Below are 16,675 nucleotides of genomic sequence, written 5' to 3'. Positions count from 1 at the left end.
TGGCTTTAATACCTAACACCCACCTTCAGAGAGGGTTCTGGAATCACTGCACCATGTAGTTCCCCACCCCCTCCAACAACAAAAAATAAAATTAAATAAATAGGATACAGCTTACTACCACAACTAAATTCACAATAGATACTGCTTTTGTGCACCTTCTATCCTCTTGACTGTCTATGAACATGAACGCCTGATCATTGGGAATGCCATCCTTAGGGTGAGATAAGATATCTTCTAAGTACTAAGTCTTTATGCCAAGGTTCTTGTCCCAGCATCAAGAAGGGTTCAGGAATCTGGAGAAGGGGCTGTGTGTAGATGACATAGGAATCCAGAGACTAATAAAGAACCCGGAGACGAGATATAATTTTGAAAGGCATTGGGGGTCAGAGGACCTTCAGCTAAAGAAACTGAAGACTCCCTCCTTGTCTAGGACCCTTGCTTTTATTAACACAATTTGTCCTAAGGCAAAGTGGAGATAATACAATTCAAAGGGTAAGATTTCAAAGGGTACAGAAGCATTGTCAGTTTGGGGAATAGCCTACGGCTGTTCAGGTGTTTGGCCAGTAGGAGGCAATAACATGTAGATTAAGATGCCCTTTAACTGTCTGGCAGCCACAATCAGTTTCCTATTAAGGTTTGGGGAAATGCCTTTAGCCATTCCCAACAGGTGACTACATGTGTGACTCAACCCTGTTGAGTCCCCAAGTCTCATCAACCTTTTGATGAAGCTCTTGAAATTATGACATGCTGGAATTGATTCCTGGCACTTTCTTTGAATAGATTTTTTAGACATGATATAGCACAGACTGTTGGTTACTTCTCCATCACTCATTATCTCCTGCCTTCTGATTTGTTGGGTTGCAATGAGTCTGACCCCACAGGATGAATTCTCATTGGTCTAAGTCACTCCACTTTGCCAATGATGGGTCAGCCGGTGGCATATGGCATAGTTCTTACTCATTAACAAGGAAATTGCAGGTGAGCAGTCTTGGTTTGGGGTTTGATAGATCACATTGTCATAAAGAACCGAGGTCACATGCTAGTTTAAACTCTATGAATAACATATACCCCTTCTTTTGTGTTTCTTTTTTGTACCCGTTCTTAAAAAGGACTTAGTTCCCTACCATCCACTAATCTAAATCTATAATTCAGCATTATTGTTTTCAGTAAAAACAGAATTATTGTGTCTTCTTCAAAGCTGGAATTATTCAAAGACATTTTATGATACCTAGTAAAACTGGTTCACTTTTCAAAATAGCTATTAAAAACTGGTATCTTTTAAAAACTGATTAATTTGATCATATTATTAGTTTTTAGTGAGTATGGTTAATATGAAAGGAAGCCTTGATAGAGGATATTGTAGGCAAGGCAAGGTAATAGGTGTTCTGTTACAGCAAACAGAACATTCTACATAGAGCTGAAGGGATGCACAATTGGTTGCCCCACAGCAATGGTACAATATTTTTTAATTTCTCCAGATTAATGAGAATCCTGAACAATCGATTTAAAAACAAGAACTTCAACATAATAAAATGCTACAAACAATGTTTAGAATAATAATTTATTCACACTATTCACAGTGGTTATTGTTCAAATAGTGATTTTAGCAATGACTTGCAAAAGCTTGCCATTTTATACACACAAAGTCATTGAGAAGACACAGCCAGGCATGTTTCCCCATGACTCACCCTGGATGATTTTTTTAAAATGACTGTAAACAAATTTGACTCAAAATGTATTCAATGACTAATATAAATGCTTTACATAATCTATCACATGTGAGGAATAGAATTTGTCTATTCACTTAGTCCAAAATATTTTGTTATTATTCTCATTTTGTTTTGTTTTTGCTGTAGAACACATTCCCTTTATCTAACACATATTTTTTAACTTTCATTTTATTTTTTCAGATGTCCCCCCTCCCGTTTGCCCACCTCCATCCAGCCCCCACCTCCTCTTCCCTCTGGCAATCACCTCACTGTTGTCTGTGTCTATGGGTTATGCATATATGTTCTTTGGGCTAATCTCTTCACCTAACACTTACTTTTAAAGGCTCTAGCAAAAAGCCCTCATCTGAGTAAACATGCTATGTATTAGGCATTTGGGGGCTGAGCCAATTCGAGAACTAGGAACACCTAGCCTGCCATAGAAATTGAACAATTAAACTCTTCAAGTGTGTGGAATGGAAGTCAGAAAATAGATTCTCCTGGCTCTTGCACTAATTCCTGTGTTCAGGGGAAAACTGCTTAAACTATTACAGCAGCTAACATTTATTTAGTCCTTGCAACATGATAGGAATTTTACCAAGCATTAAAAAGGGGTTTTCTCACTGAACAAACATACGTATAGTTCCTATTAGGGAACCTAACATTATTGACCTCATTCTCGCATCAGAAAACTGAAGCTCATAATTTACATCTAAGTTCACACAGCTAGGAAGTGTGGAGCCAGGCTTTGAACCCAGACAGTCTGATTCCAGAAATCAAGCTTAACCACATAATTTTCTCTCCTCTTCTAACCTCATTTTCCTCGTGTATATAATTGCAGGAGAAATATAGGGTGTCCCAAAAAATGCATACATTTCATTTTCAAAATTGAACTATCAGCTGTTATATAGTTTTGGGGACACTCTGTATATTAACAAGATAATGTCTAAGGCACTTTTATGCTTCAACTTATTGTTTTAATCCTCACGTGAGGATATGTTTATTAATTTTAGAGAGACAGAAACATCAATATAGGTTGCCTCCCATATGCACACTGACTGGAGGTCGAACCTACAACCTAGATATATGCCCCAATGGTGAAATCAAACCCACAACCTTTTTGGTGTATGGAACAACACTCCGACCAACTGAGCCATGTGGCCAGGGCAGCTTTAACTTATTTTTAATATCTGTGTTTCCAGGTATCTTGCCCTTAAGGAAGATATAATTCAGCCAGAAAGCTGTCTTCAATACAAATATATATATACAAAGTTATACATAATTAAAATGGCAAAGTTCAACTAAATAAATATTAATTCAGCACCATGGATGTACCAGATGCAGTTTATTATATAATCCGATAACATATTGTGTATTTATACGTACATGAATAAAATATTCAAAATGGGAAAGCTTCCGGTTTAGAGAGGAAATGGCAAGTGCAAACTGATCATTTTAATAACAGGAAACAAATGTTATGAAGGAGATATTCTTAGGGCACTTTGAGGAGGAAACACAAGGCACTGAATCCATCCTGAAATAACAAGGGGAGAGAGAAAAGGTCAGACAAATCACCCTCTAGAAGATGTCAGGCTAAGCCTTAAACCGCAAGTAGGTGGCAGCCAGCAAGGGAGGGGGTGGGGGGTGAAACTGCCACAGAACATGGAACAGAATGGCCTATGTGGGAAGCAACAAATACTGTGACGTCGCTGAAGCCTCACATATGAAGGAGAACATAGTGGCAGATGAGACTAGAGAAGGGGAGGTCTCGCATCATGGAGAGATTTAAATACCTATTACTTTCTACAACATAGATCCTACCCAATGGGTCATGGTCAGCAAAGAAACAACACATGTATCCCATTTCCCTGGCCTATGCCCAAGGTCGGCATCACTCATCACTAAAAGATCACCGATCTTCTCCCGCCAAATCTCATCACAGTCTCATAGTCTCCTCAAACCAGTGCCCTAGGCATTCACCATCATGGGTTGGAATGTGGGTCCAAGTTGGATTCCATCTGCCCTTCCAGCTGTAGCTGATGGACAACTGGCCAGAAGCTCTTGTTGGACTCGCTGTAGATTGGACCCTTGCCATTGTCAAAAACAGGAAAACAATGAACAGAAGGCCAATCTTAGAGGCAGATAATTCAGGAAGATTAGAATACAAATCTCCTTTTCATGAAATTTCAAGGAAGATTAACGATGTCCTTGTGCAATGGCTTTGCCAAACAACTGCAAGTCGGTTTCCCAATCCTAATGATACCAGGGACGTTGTATGCTGCCATTGTTCTTCTTATATGCTAAAGAGTCAAAGTTCAGCAGGACTGCAGCAGGGAAAGTCCATCCCAGAGGCTGACAGTACTTGCTGCAGTGCAGAATTTAGCAGGATGAGGCTGGGCGCAGTTTGTCAGCAAAATCACCTCATTATAACCCAGCTCCAGTTCTAATGAGGACCACGGCATTATCTTAAAACACGTACGGTGGTGAAGCCAGTCTTCAACTTTTGTGGTTTGTGAACAATCCTGTTACACGCCCTGATTATTTATGATCTCATAAGTGGTCTTCCAACTGTATTCTGAAAATATAAATTTTCTTAAGTGAGGTTTTTGAAGTAATCATTTCATTAAGTTTCACCATTAAATGTGACAGAGTTTATACAAGTTTTTAGTTACACAATTACTCAAATACATTCTAATCATAAACCTTTTAAACAACAAAGAGGTAGAGACACACCTCATTCTATTGCTCTTCACTTTATGGTGCCTCACAGACATTGCATTTTTTACACATTGCAAAAAGATTGTGACTGGCTTTGCTGCAATGCTCGCTTTATTGCAGTGGTCTGGAAAGAAACCTGCAGTATCTCCGAGGCATGCCTGTGGGGAGAATGAGAAGTGAAAATCTCCCACACTCTCTCTCCTACCTATCGCCCATTGTGCCCACCTTATCAAAGGATCCCATTCTTCCTATCAGAAGCACTCTAAATTAACATTTAGGTGTGCAAACTTCCGGACGTTTTTTCTACATAGGTGTATGTACACTACATACTTTTGCCTGGAGGACTTCTTATCACTATATAACTTGTTCTACAACTTGCTTTTCCATATAATATGTTTGGGAAATCTTTCCTTGTCAGAATTTATGTGACGTTAGGAGCTGGGAGGCTGGGTGGAAAAGGTGAAGGTATTAGGAAGTACAAATTGGTAGGCACAAAATAGTCACAGGGATGTAAAGTACAGCGTAGGCAATATAATTAACTAGAGGCCTGGTGCACGAAATTCGTCCCTCTCTCAATCTGGGATCCCTCATGGGATCAGGCCTAACCTGGTAGTCGAACATCCCTCTCACAATCCGGGAAGGCTGGCACATCCCTCTCACAATCCAGGAAGGCTGGCTCCTAACCGCTGGCCTTCCTGTCTGTCTGCCTGCCTGCCTGATTGCCCCTAACCACTCTGCCTGCCTAATTACCCCTAATAACTCACTTGCCTTCTTGATCACCCCTAACTGCTCGCCTGCCTGCCTGATCACCCCTAATCACCTCTGCCTCGGCCCCCACCACTGTGGCTTCATCCAGAAGGATGTCCAGAAGGTCATTCAGCTGTCCAGTCTAATTAGCATATTATGCTTTTATTATAGATAATATTGTAATAACTATTACAATGCCAAATGGAGGGATCACTTCATAAATTATATAAATTTAAAGTCTAACCACTATGATGCACACTTGAAACTAATATAAAATAATATTGAATGTTAGCTGTAATTGAAAAATAAAAATAAACAGTGTATATGATTTTAACCATTATTTAGGATTCCATATTCACATTCCTCTACTAATCGATATTTAGGGTATTTTCACTTTTTCTTTATGATGTGACAATTGATTCCCTTAATCATATATCTCAGTGCACACATGTATGTAGAAAACATATTTAGACGTGGCATTTGCCTGTTCAAAGTGTAGGTAGAGTATCATTTTCAAGTACTCCCAAATTGCATTCTACCTGCCATGTATCTTGCTTTTGGCTATTATAAATATTTTAAATGTTTGTCTAGCTGAAGGGCAAAAATATATCTGTTTTAATATGCATTTGAACATTTTCACATGTTTATTAACTATTTGTAACTTTTGAATTTCAATTAGGTTTTCTTCCTTTTTAATTTTTATGAAGTCTTTATGCATACAAAATTTTTTTGTCAGGTTGACAATTGTCTTTTAATTTTGCCTTTGACATCTATTGTACAGAAATTCTGGAACTTTTAAACACTAAAACCAATTGATGCTTTCCTTTATGACTTCTAAATTTTCTGAATCCCCAGGGTAATAAATATGCTCACTTTTATTTTTTATACCTGTTACTCACCAGGCCTAATGGCCTGCATTTCAATTTCCTAATTAGGTAAGTGTGGGTCTGCAGCCTTCTTGAAAAGCATGGTGAACAATGCACAGTGCACAATCAGGGACAGGCTCTTTCCCGATCTTTCAACATAATCCAGCTCTAAAATCTTGTGGCTTTGGGAGTGTGGCCTGGCCAGAGACAGCCCCTTAGACAGTGACATTTCCACTAGGTGTACCTTTGGCATCATTTAGGCTCTTCTTGAGATCAGCAGAAAAAGCTATCTCAATGGGACTCTACCTTCCCGATGGACTTTGATAATAATAATAATCACAACTTTATTATTCAACTAAAGGCCTGGTGCACTAAATTCGTGCAGGGGGGGTGGGTGTCCCCTCAACCCAGCCTGCACCCTCTCCAATCTGTGACCCCTTGGGGGATGTCCGACTGCCGGTTTAGGCCCGACCAGGATCGGGCCTAAACTGGCAGTTGGACATCCCTCTCGCAATACGGGACTCTGGCTCCTAACTGCTCACCTGCCTGCCTTCCTGATCGTCCCTAACTGCCCCCCCCCCCCCAGCCTGATCACCCCTAACTGCCTCAGCCTGCCAGCTTGATCACCCTTTATTGCCCCCCCTGCTGGCCTGGTTGCCCCCAACTACCCTTTTCCCGTCATCCCTCACTACCCCCCTGCCGGCCTGGTCGCCCCATGCAGCCTGCTGTTCGGTTATCTGTCTGGTTGTTTCAGTGGTGACGGTCCCTGGCTTTTTATACATTAGGATATTAACATCTACATAATAATGATGGTGATAAACATGCCTAACATTAGCAAGAACTTACTGTGTACCAGGATCTCATGTACCATCTCACTTAATACCCCCACCAACCTTAAGATGTAGGCATTATTGCTACTATGACCAACAGCTACTCACATCTTTTGAAGGTGCCACAGCTTATAAATAGCAGAGCCAGGATTATATCAAAGTCTGTCTCATTCCAGAAACTATGAGTATAGGCAAGGAATTATCCTGCCTCATACTCAGATGGTTATGAAATAAGCCTTTGAGAATATCCAAAAAACAACTGGGGGAAATGAGTGAAGTGAGTAAGGCCCTCAAATCTGTAGGGGTTTGTGTCATGTAAATTGAGTGTTAAATCACTATATAGAGAGTCAAAAATTGATACAGGAAAAGAAATAGAATAATTTCAAGATGAATATAAGATTGAAATGTGAAAAAAAATTAATCCATAAAAGTACTAAAAAGGTCAAATGATCTTTTTTAAACAACTTGGAAAAGGAAATAAACTTTTTAAATATCAAACAAAACTCAGAAACCATTAAAAATAGATGATAAATTTTATTATATAAAAATAAAAACTTTTAGCGTTGCCAAAAGACCAAAAGTCAAATGATAAATGACAACTTTGAGGAGGAGAGGGGTGGAAATTTTCAAACAACTTCACCAATTTAAAAAAAAAGCTAATAAATAGCATTTAATGTAAACTGTTCACATAACTCAGTAAGAAAAGTCCAAGAGGCCCTGACTGGTTTAGCTCAGTGGATAGAGCGTCGACCTGCAGACTGAAAGGCCCCAGGTTCGATTCCGGCTAAGGGCATGCACCTTGGTTGCAGGCACATCCCTAGTGGTGGGTGTGCAGGAGGCAGTTGATCGATGTTTCTAACTCTCTCTCCCTCTCCCATCCTCTCTGTGAAAAATCAATAAAATATATTTTTAAAAAAAGAAAAGTCCAAGAGTAAAATTGAGAAAAATGAAAAATAAATATTAATAGAAAATATAATACAAATGGTTCTTAAACACATGAATATGCCTCACTGATAATCTTTTAAAATAGTAAACAGAATCCTAATGAGGTGACAGTTTCATCTACCACTTTGCCAAGATAAAATCGAGAGAGAAAGAGGGACAATGTTAGAGTTGAAGGGAAAATGCATTATGTAAAATGAATTACAAAAAATGTGTATTCCTTATACATTGTTGGTTGAAAAGTATATTGGTACAACCTCTCTAAAAAAAGGCTTGAGATTAAAAGTTTTTCAAAATAAAGTTTCACATACTCTTTGTTCCAACAATTCCACACTTAAGATGCTACAGATATATGATCACTTATGAAAATGATATGCATATAAAGATATTCACTTTATTGTAATAATCAAAATGAGAAACAAGTTAATAAGGAATTATTTACCACTCAATAGGTAAATAAATTACAGCACACCAATACAGAAGAATACTCCAAAGTCAATAAAAAGAAATAGGCAGTTTTAATAGACTGATCTATTATTAAGTTAAAAAGCAAGGTACAGAGAAGCATATAGATTATGGCAACATATATGGGGAAAATTTTTTAAATAAACTTTTATTTTTCAATTACAGTTGGCATTCAACATTGTATTAGTTTCAGGTGTACAACTCAGTGATTAGACATTTATATAACTTATAAAGTGATCACCTCAATAAATCTAGTAGCCATCTGACACTATACATAGTTATTATAATCTTTTTTGATTATATTCTCTATGCTATACTTTACAACCCTATGACTATTTTGTAACTACCAATCTGTACTTCTTAATCCCTTCACCTTTTTCACCCAACCCTCCCAATGCCCCTCCCATCTGGCAACTATCAAAATGGGAAACTTTATACACACATACATACAGAAAATCTCTGAAAGGATTTACAATTAAAGGAAGAAAACTGAATGATCCTGAAATAAGGGTGAGAGAGATATTTATTTTTTGTCATATATTCATGTATCTTTTAAATTTTGAGTCAAGTATAAATGTAACCTATTAAAATAGCAATAATTAATGTTATTGGAAAATTTACAAGTATGTCTTCAATAGGAAGTATGTTTATTTAAAAAAATGAAGATAATTTCAATGTCTATCAACAAGGGAATGATTTTTTTAAAGGGGATACATGGCGTAATGTGCTGCTGTTAAAAATTAGTGTATTCTTTATACAGGGCTGTTAACTTTTAAGATTTAAAAACATGAGTTATCATAGAATAAGTATAATCTGGTGTCAATGTTTTTAAAACAAAAATTACATACATGTATGTATATGCATACATCTAGGAATGCTTGTGAAAGGGCCTGGAAGTTTATGAATATCCAAAAAATAGGAGGAAGCAGTGGGTAATCCTCCTTGTTTTTTATTCACTCTGTGTTGTTAGATGTTATACTTATCATTAATCATTAAATATACGAATATACTCTTCATAATTAAAATCATTGACACCTTATTTGTATTTAGAGCAGTGGTTCTCAACCTTCCTAATGCCGTGACCCTTTAATACAGTTCCTCATGTTGTGGTGACCCCCAATTTCATTGTTACAAATTGAACATAATTAAAGCATAGTGATTAATCACAAAAACAATATGTAATTATACATGTGTTTTCCGATGGTCTTAGGCGACCCCTGTGAAAGGGTCATTCGACCCCAAAGGGGTCGCGACCCACAGGTTGAGAACCGCTGATTTAGAGAATGGAGAAGTGGTTATATAATATTATTACTTTCTTAGTTTTCTCTGAGTTTCCCAGACATGTATATTGTCTATTTGGTATACTCAATATACTCAAACATTAGGAAATGTATGCAAAATAAATGAGAAATCTTTACTGAATTACCCTATGTTAATGTTGATATGCTAAAATTAACCTACAGTCCACTCTTAGACTTTAATGAAGTGTTTTATATAAAGAGCTTTAAATAAAAGCTATTTGACTGGGTTAAAAATAAAAACACTAAAGCACTTTTCAAATTAAATTAAGAAAACAGCCTCAATTCTAACTCAGAATTTTTTACTATGTATTTATTCTTTTGAAGCCCGGTGGCAGGCCAACTTACAGATGGTCTGATGAGCCACAGGAAAATAACCTCGCTTAGCTCATGAATCATAAACAGTTACTCTAAATAGTCATTAATGCAACTTTTCAAGGCATCTGCCTCACCCCAAGGGATATTTTACCTAAGTTTGCATCTTGCTCAAAAGCAAAATAGGTGGATTGATGCCCTGTTTATAAATGAAGCTGCCTCATAATGAAGTCCTTTGGGTACATCATAATCTAAATTCCTCACCACAGAGGATTAAAATTAATTCAATTTCATACAGAAATTCTCTTCTGCAATTAACAGAGTTTATAAGAAGGATCATATTTAGTTTTTATAATTAAGTACCATTGAGCACCCTAAAATACTAGAAGACCTATACAGTCATATTTTTTAGAATACCAGCCATTAATGGGCAGAAAGCATGTTTTCTACACATTCCTTAGTGTACTTGAATCTTTAATTGTTTTTAACACTTACTAATCAACAATGAATTTTCCATTTTAAGCCATGCATTTTTAATTGACTTTATTGGGGTGACATTGGTACACAAAACCATACAGGTTTCAAGTCTACAACTCAATAAAACATCATCTGCACACTGCATCATGTGTCCATCACCCTTTGCCCACCTCCACCTACTCCCCACCCCCTTTTCCCTCAAAAGAAGTCACTTATCTTATATTGGCCTGAAGAACTAGTCCTGGGTAGGAATAAAATTCTCTAAGGACTGAAGAGGTGAATCAAGTAATATTCAAAGTTACTCAAGTATTGCTCAACTTGTTCTAAGGATGTGATATTTAACTTTATTTTTTTTAGATACAAGGAATGTATACTATATGTTTTTGCAATATAACTCAATGAGACTCATTTATAAATAATATTAAAGAGAGTGAGTGTAATAATACTAGACTATGTCCTTTCATAATTAAAGACACTGGTAATGAAGTGGCTTCTATAAAGGTTAAAAATGGTTGCTATTCTATGCTACCCATGAAATATCCAGTTTAACAGGGCCTGGCAGGTAGCAATGAATATAAAAATATCCTAAGAATCCTATCTATAGGCTGTCTCCATTCCTACCAAACATTTTATGGAAGAGTAAAAAGCTTTGGTTTCTGCATTTATTTTTCTCCTATGAAGTGAACATTCCGGAGACGATTGCATTACCTAGAAAATAAGGGCCATGAGTACTATTAGAAAGATCAATGTACTGGAAATCAGGAAATGTGAGTTCTAATCAAAGCTCTGTCAAGTATTGGCTGAGTGTCAAAGGAGTGTCATTTCTTCTATGTGATCCTTAGCGCCCTCATTTTGCAAAATAAAGGGCTAAAATTAAAAATTCCCAAAGCTCTCACTCACCAGGTCCAAGGCAATGGAGAAAAATGTGTAAGAGAATGTCCTCTTCAGTGATATGAACAAGTTGAGAAAATACAGGCAAATTGTGAACTTTTTGTGCCCCGGTTTCCACCTCAGGATAATAATAAGATCTACCTCATCAGATAATTGGGAGTTATCAGGGAGTTCATATGTGTCAAGAGCTTAACACATTTTCAATAATAATGATGAAAATGTTGAAGTGATGTTAGTAGTGGTAGTTAGTGAGGATGAGTTTATGAACTGGACATTATGAGAAAAGAGGTAAGATAAAAATATTTGGATAATCTAAAAACTGTGTATAAAACCTAGAAAATACAAAATGTGATTATATAGTAGTCAGAGGAGAAATTCAGTTGAGAAATTTTTTAATGTGTCATTTATGTTTATCCTTTTTAGGTGCCTTAGATACTTGATCACTGGGAAAATAATTCTCAAATTCTTTTCATTGCTTTAAGCACAAAATTACATTAAACCTAAACATTAGATTTCAAGTATAGGCATTAAAAAACATCAAATGTAAGGTTTTGCAAAATTAGGCAAAAGGACTTACTGAGAGTGATACCAGATTATTGCTTGTCTTGTTTTCATCCAGGGATTTCCTTCACAGCATGCTTCTCTCACCATCATGACCTGGAGATAGATGTTTTTCAGTCATTTGGCTATAAAATATCAATCTTTGAAGAGCGGGCACCTTATCCAAATGAGTTATAAAAACGTGAGACGAGCATGTAGAACATGTAAGTTCAAGTCAAGACATCTGCATTGTATTTCTAACTCTTCCTAATCTGTCTTACTCTGCTACCCCAGGTTCAGATTCTGAATTGCTCTGTATCTACATATGTGACTCTTTAAAATGACAAGAACACTACAAATCTCTTGAGTACCTCATTCAAAGAAAAAGAGAAATTTAGAGTTGCTATCTCACCTTCAGATTCAAAGAGCAACTTTTCCTGAGGTAACTAACATATTAGTTCTTCAAAATATTGAACTAAAGTCCTCCTAGTGCCCTTTTTTTACTACTTCTTTTCCCCCCTCAAGACAAGAGCCATCATTGCATACAATTTTAAAAATCTACTCTCAACAATAGTTAGTCACATGCTCCTACAAAAAAAGATTCTTTACAGGTTAACAAAGAAACCCATGTGCCAACTGGAAATGGAAGTTCTTAAGCAAAGATCTCAACCCCCCTGCCAAGATGGCTAGCAATTTCACACTTGAATTCAGTGTGCCCATTGGTTCCCTTCTGATTCATGGGGCCTCCTATATCATTAGTGTGGGTGTTCCTTGGAGAAGCTTCATCTAGTGACTGACAGCACGAAGCAACTTAGGCAGGCTTCCAGGAAGTACTGTTTTCCAAAAGATATCGAAACTCTAGTTTGATGTTTTCAAGTCCATGTCCCTGCTAAACTGTGAGGGTGTGAGACTGAAAGCCACTCTCTTTTGGTTTGCAGAAACTTTATAGTTAATGATTGACTGGTATAATCAACACACTAGAGCCAATGAGAGACGAGAGGAGATGGAGCAAAAGGGTAAAGGATGCAGTTATTTTCAATAAAATGTATGGTGGTTCTGAAAACAGACTGTTAAACTCAATCGCTCTCTTTGGGGGAGAATCCAATCTGATGCACATGATTTAAACTCCTCTGTGTAGCTAAAAACACTTTTTGCACTATCCCCCAGATCAGGTGGACAAAATCAGCCCTCAGCAAAATTAGTATGGTTGTGGTTGTTTTGTTTGTTTGTTTGTTTGTTTTATAATCGAATTTCTTCTTTTGTCCACCTAATGGCCAAGGATTAATTTCTTTCTTTTTTTGTTTTTTTGTTTTTAAATTACTGTTGGCTGCAAGTAGAAACCAATCATTTTAAAATTCTGTGTGAAATAAGAGTAAATTGGCTCAAAGTGAGGGCGTGAATGTTTCTCCTGCAAATAAGGTAAATAGAGTTGGTGTATTTTGGGTTCTTCAAAGGTTCATTTTTACTTATTGGGTGGATATTATTTTTCAATATTTGAGATTCTCGGATCTGTGCACTGTTGTAGCTCATGAGCACGACTGCCATTGCCTGACCATTGTTCTGTGATGGCCATGTCTGCTTGTCTGTCATGGGCAAAGCCCATCCCCACAGGTCCTGCTCGGCCTGGGCCATATAGCAAGTATGCTCTTAAAGCCAAGTACAAACAATACAGGAAATTTAAAACAACGAGAAACACAACAACTCAAATTTATAATGAAAAATAAAATCCACATCATCCTATTTGGCATAAAGCCCCATGAGGGCAAAAACAGTGACTCCTCTACCTTTGCATCCCCAACACTGAATACAGTGTCTGGCATTTTATATATTAGTTGTCTGAATCATTACTTGTTAACAATGAATAAATAAATAAAGGAGGTCTTTCCAAGTCACCCATAACACCATGCAGCTTGGTGCAGGGGCTACAGCAGCCTCTGTGAGTCTGTGTCCTCATCAGTAAATTGATGGATAATATCTATCTTCCAGGGTGGCTGGAAGGAGTAACTGAAAGAAAAGGTGCTGACACAGAGCCTGGTCCAGAGCAGGTACTATTTGCTGAACTAGGATCTCGGATACTTTTAAATGAACTAATAGGCAAGAAAAGAGCATCAATCTCATTCATTCACAGAGTTTATTTGGATAAGGAAGAGAAAGTGGGCATTCCCTAAATATGGGAAATGCTTATAGTCTCCATTCCCTAGATATAGAAACTGCATTTATAACAGCAAAGGATTTCACGAGAACAACTTGCAACAGTCCAGAATCTTACATCTATGTATATGCTCCCTGAGCTACTGGGCACCGAGTCATTCGGGGGAACTAGGGGACATGACTGAAATCTAAGTCTGTAAACCCCCGTGGGCAGCGTCGCCAACTCTGCCCAGCTCAGAGACTACTTCAAAGAATCTATACAGACAGCTTCGTGTTTCAAGGGCCTGAATATCCATCTTGAGTACCCAAGTCTCATCTGTTTCTCTTTGTTCTTTTAGATGCTATTTTTACTTGAACTAACTCATTCCAATCTGCATTAGGGAAACGTTAAAGTGAGATAAAGAAAAGTTTATCAAAATTAGTCGAATTTATTAACTATAGAAATGGGTTTAATTGAGGCAGAAAACCATGGTTGTTAAACCATCTCTGTCCCCTGTTACAGCTGTGCATTGAGAGTGACTAGGACTATTCTTCTCAGGTTGCAAAAATACAAAGTGTACTTTTATCCAAATGAATAAGCTAATCAATTTAGAGTGTTCTTTCCTCTTTGATAAAGGAATCTGAGGCCAAGGTTAGTAAAATAAAAAATCTTGAGCAAAGCAACAACAACTAAAACAGACAAACAGAATCAGGACAATGTGTGACAGTGATGGACCCACTGATGAGATTGATTAAATTTCCCACATTGACACACTGGAACTGCTCATTTACCACAAAAGAGAGCACACTGTGTCCATGGCTCCAGATTCTATTTTGGATTGTTTGGGGAGGGAAAACACATCTCCTGCTCTGAAGAGGAACACCATGTGCTATTGGAGACATTTACTGCCTTCCCACCTAAGTAGCTTACAGTAGGCTCTCGCTGGTATTCACATAAAAGCATTGTTTGATGGCAATCAACTTATTTCTGATGTTGGAACAGGCACTCTCACGTTGTCCCACTGCTCAATATGATTCTTACAGGGTTCCAGGAACTGTCCCTGGTGAGGTGTCTCAAGAGCAATAGGAAAATAGCCTTGGTTTGCATCACAATTTTTCTTTTCATTGTAGAGCCACCAAAACAAATGGTGGATTGCAAATAACTTTCCTTTAATTAACCAAACTTATCCCCCTCTAAACTATTAGTACCAACTGCAGACATAGGAGGAAACAACTCAGAAGCAGTGAGGTGGACAAAAAGAGGGCGGGTATTTTTGTCATTGCCATAAAATGGAGCACAACACAGGTCAGGTGTCCTCAAACTACGGCCCGAGGGCCACATGCAAATACAAATATTGTATTTGTTCCCATTTTGTTTTTGTTTTGTTTTTTAATTAAATCTTTATTGTTCAGATTATTACATTTGTTCCTCTTTTTTTCCCCCCATAACTCCCCTCCTCTCAGTTCCCGCCCCACCCTCCGCCCTCACTCCCCACCCACTGTCCTCATCCATAGGTGCACGATTTTTGTCCAATCTCTTCCCGCATCCCCCACACCCCTTTCCCCCCAAGAATAGTCAGTCCATTCCCTTTCTATGTCTGTGATTCTATTATAATCACCAGTTCATTCTGTACATCAGATTATTTATTCACTTGATTCTTAGATTCACTTATTGATAGATGCATGTTTGTTGTTCATAATTTGTATCTTTACCTTTTTCTTCTTCTTCCTCTTCTTAAAGGATACCTTTTCAGCGTTTCAGTATTGGTTTGGTGGTGATGAACTCCTTTAGCTTTTCCTTATCTGTGAAGCTCTTTATCTGACCTTCAATTCTGAATGATAGCTTTGCTGGATAAAGTAATCTTGGTTGTAGGTTCTTGGTATTCATCACTTTGAATATTTCTTGCCATTCCCTTCTGGCCTGCAAAGTTTCTGTTGAGAAATCAGCTGACAGTCGTATGGGTATTCCCTTATAGGTAATTGACTTTCTTTCTCTTGCTGCTTTTAAGATACTCTCTTTGTCTTTTGCTCTTGGCATTTTAATTATGATGTGTCTTGGTGTGGTCCTCTTTGGATTCCTTTTGTTTGGGGTTCTCTGCACTTCTTGGACCTGTAAGTCCATTTCTTTCCCCAGGTGGGGGAAGTTTTCTGTCATTATTTCTTCAAATAGGTTTTCAATATCTTGCTGTCTCTCATCTTCTGGCACTCCTATAATTCTGATGTTTGTACGCTTGAAGCTGTCCCAGAGGCTCCTTACACTATCTTCGTATTTTCGGATTCTTTTTTCATTTTGCTTTTCCGGTTGGGTGTTTTTTGCTTTTTCGCATTTCAAATCTTTGACTTGATTCTTGCGCTCCTCTGGTCTGCTGTTGGGTGTCTGTATAATATTCTTTATTTCAGTCAGTGTATGCTTAATTTCTAGTTGGTTCTTTATCACAACATCGAGGGTCTCATTAGATTTCTTGAGGCTCTCATCAAGTTTATCGGCAGTTTCTAGCAAATTATTGAAAGCCCTTAAAAGTGCGTTTTTTAGCTCTATATCCTCCATTTCTGTCATGTTTCTTTGTCTCCGCATTTTTTATGCTTTCTTGGTGCACCCCCTTGTGGTCTTTGTGAGCAGTCTTATTGTAGTTAAGCCTTGATTGTTGTCGGCAATAATGGGGGTGAATTGACCTCCAGGCTAACTGGCTATGAGAGTCAGCTGTGTCTGCAGTGGGAGAGCTTCTGTGCTGGATCTCTAGGGCGGTGCT

This window comes from Myotis lucifugus, unplaced genomic scaffold (genome assembly GCF_000147115.1).
Source record: "Myotis lucifugus unplaced genomic scaffold, Myoluc2.0 scaffold_89, whole genome shotgun sequence".
Classification (NCBI taxonomy): Eukaryota; Metazoa; Chordata; class Mammalia; order Chiroptera; family Vespertilionidae; genus Myotis; species Myotis lucifugus.
This window is presented reverse-complemented; position numbering follows the sequence as displayed.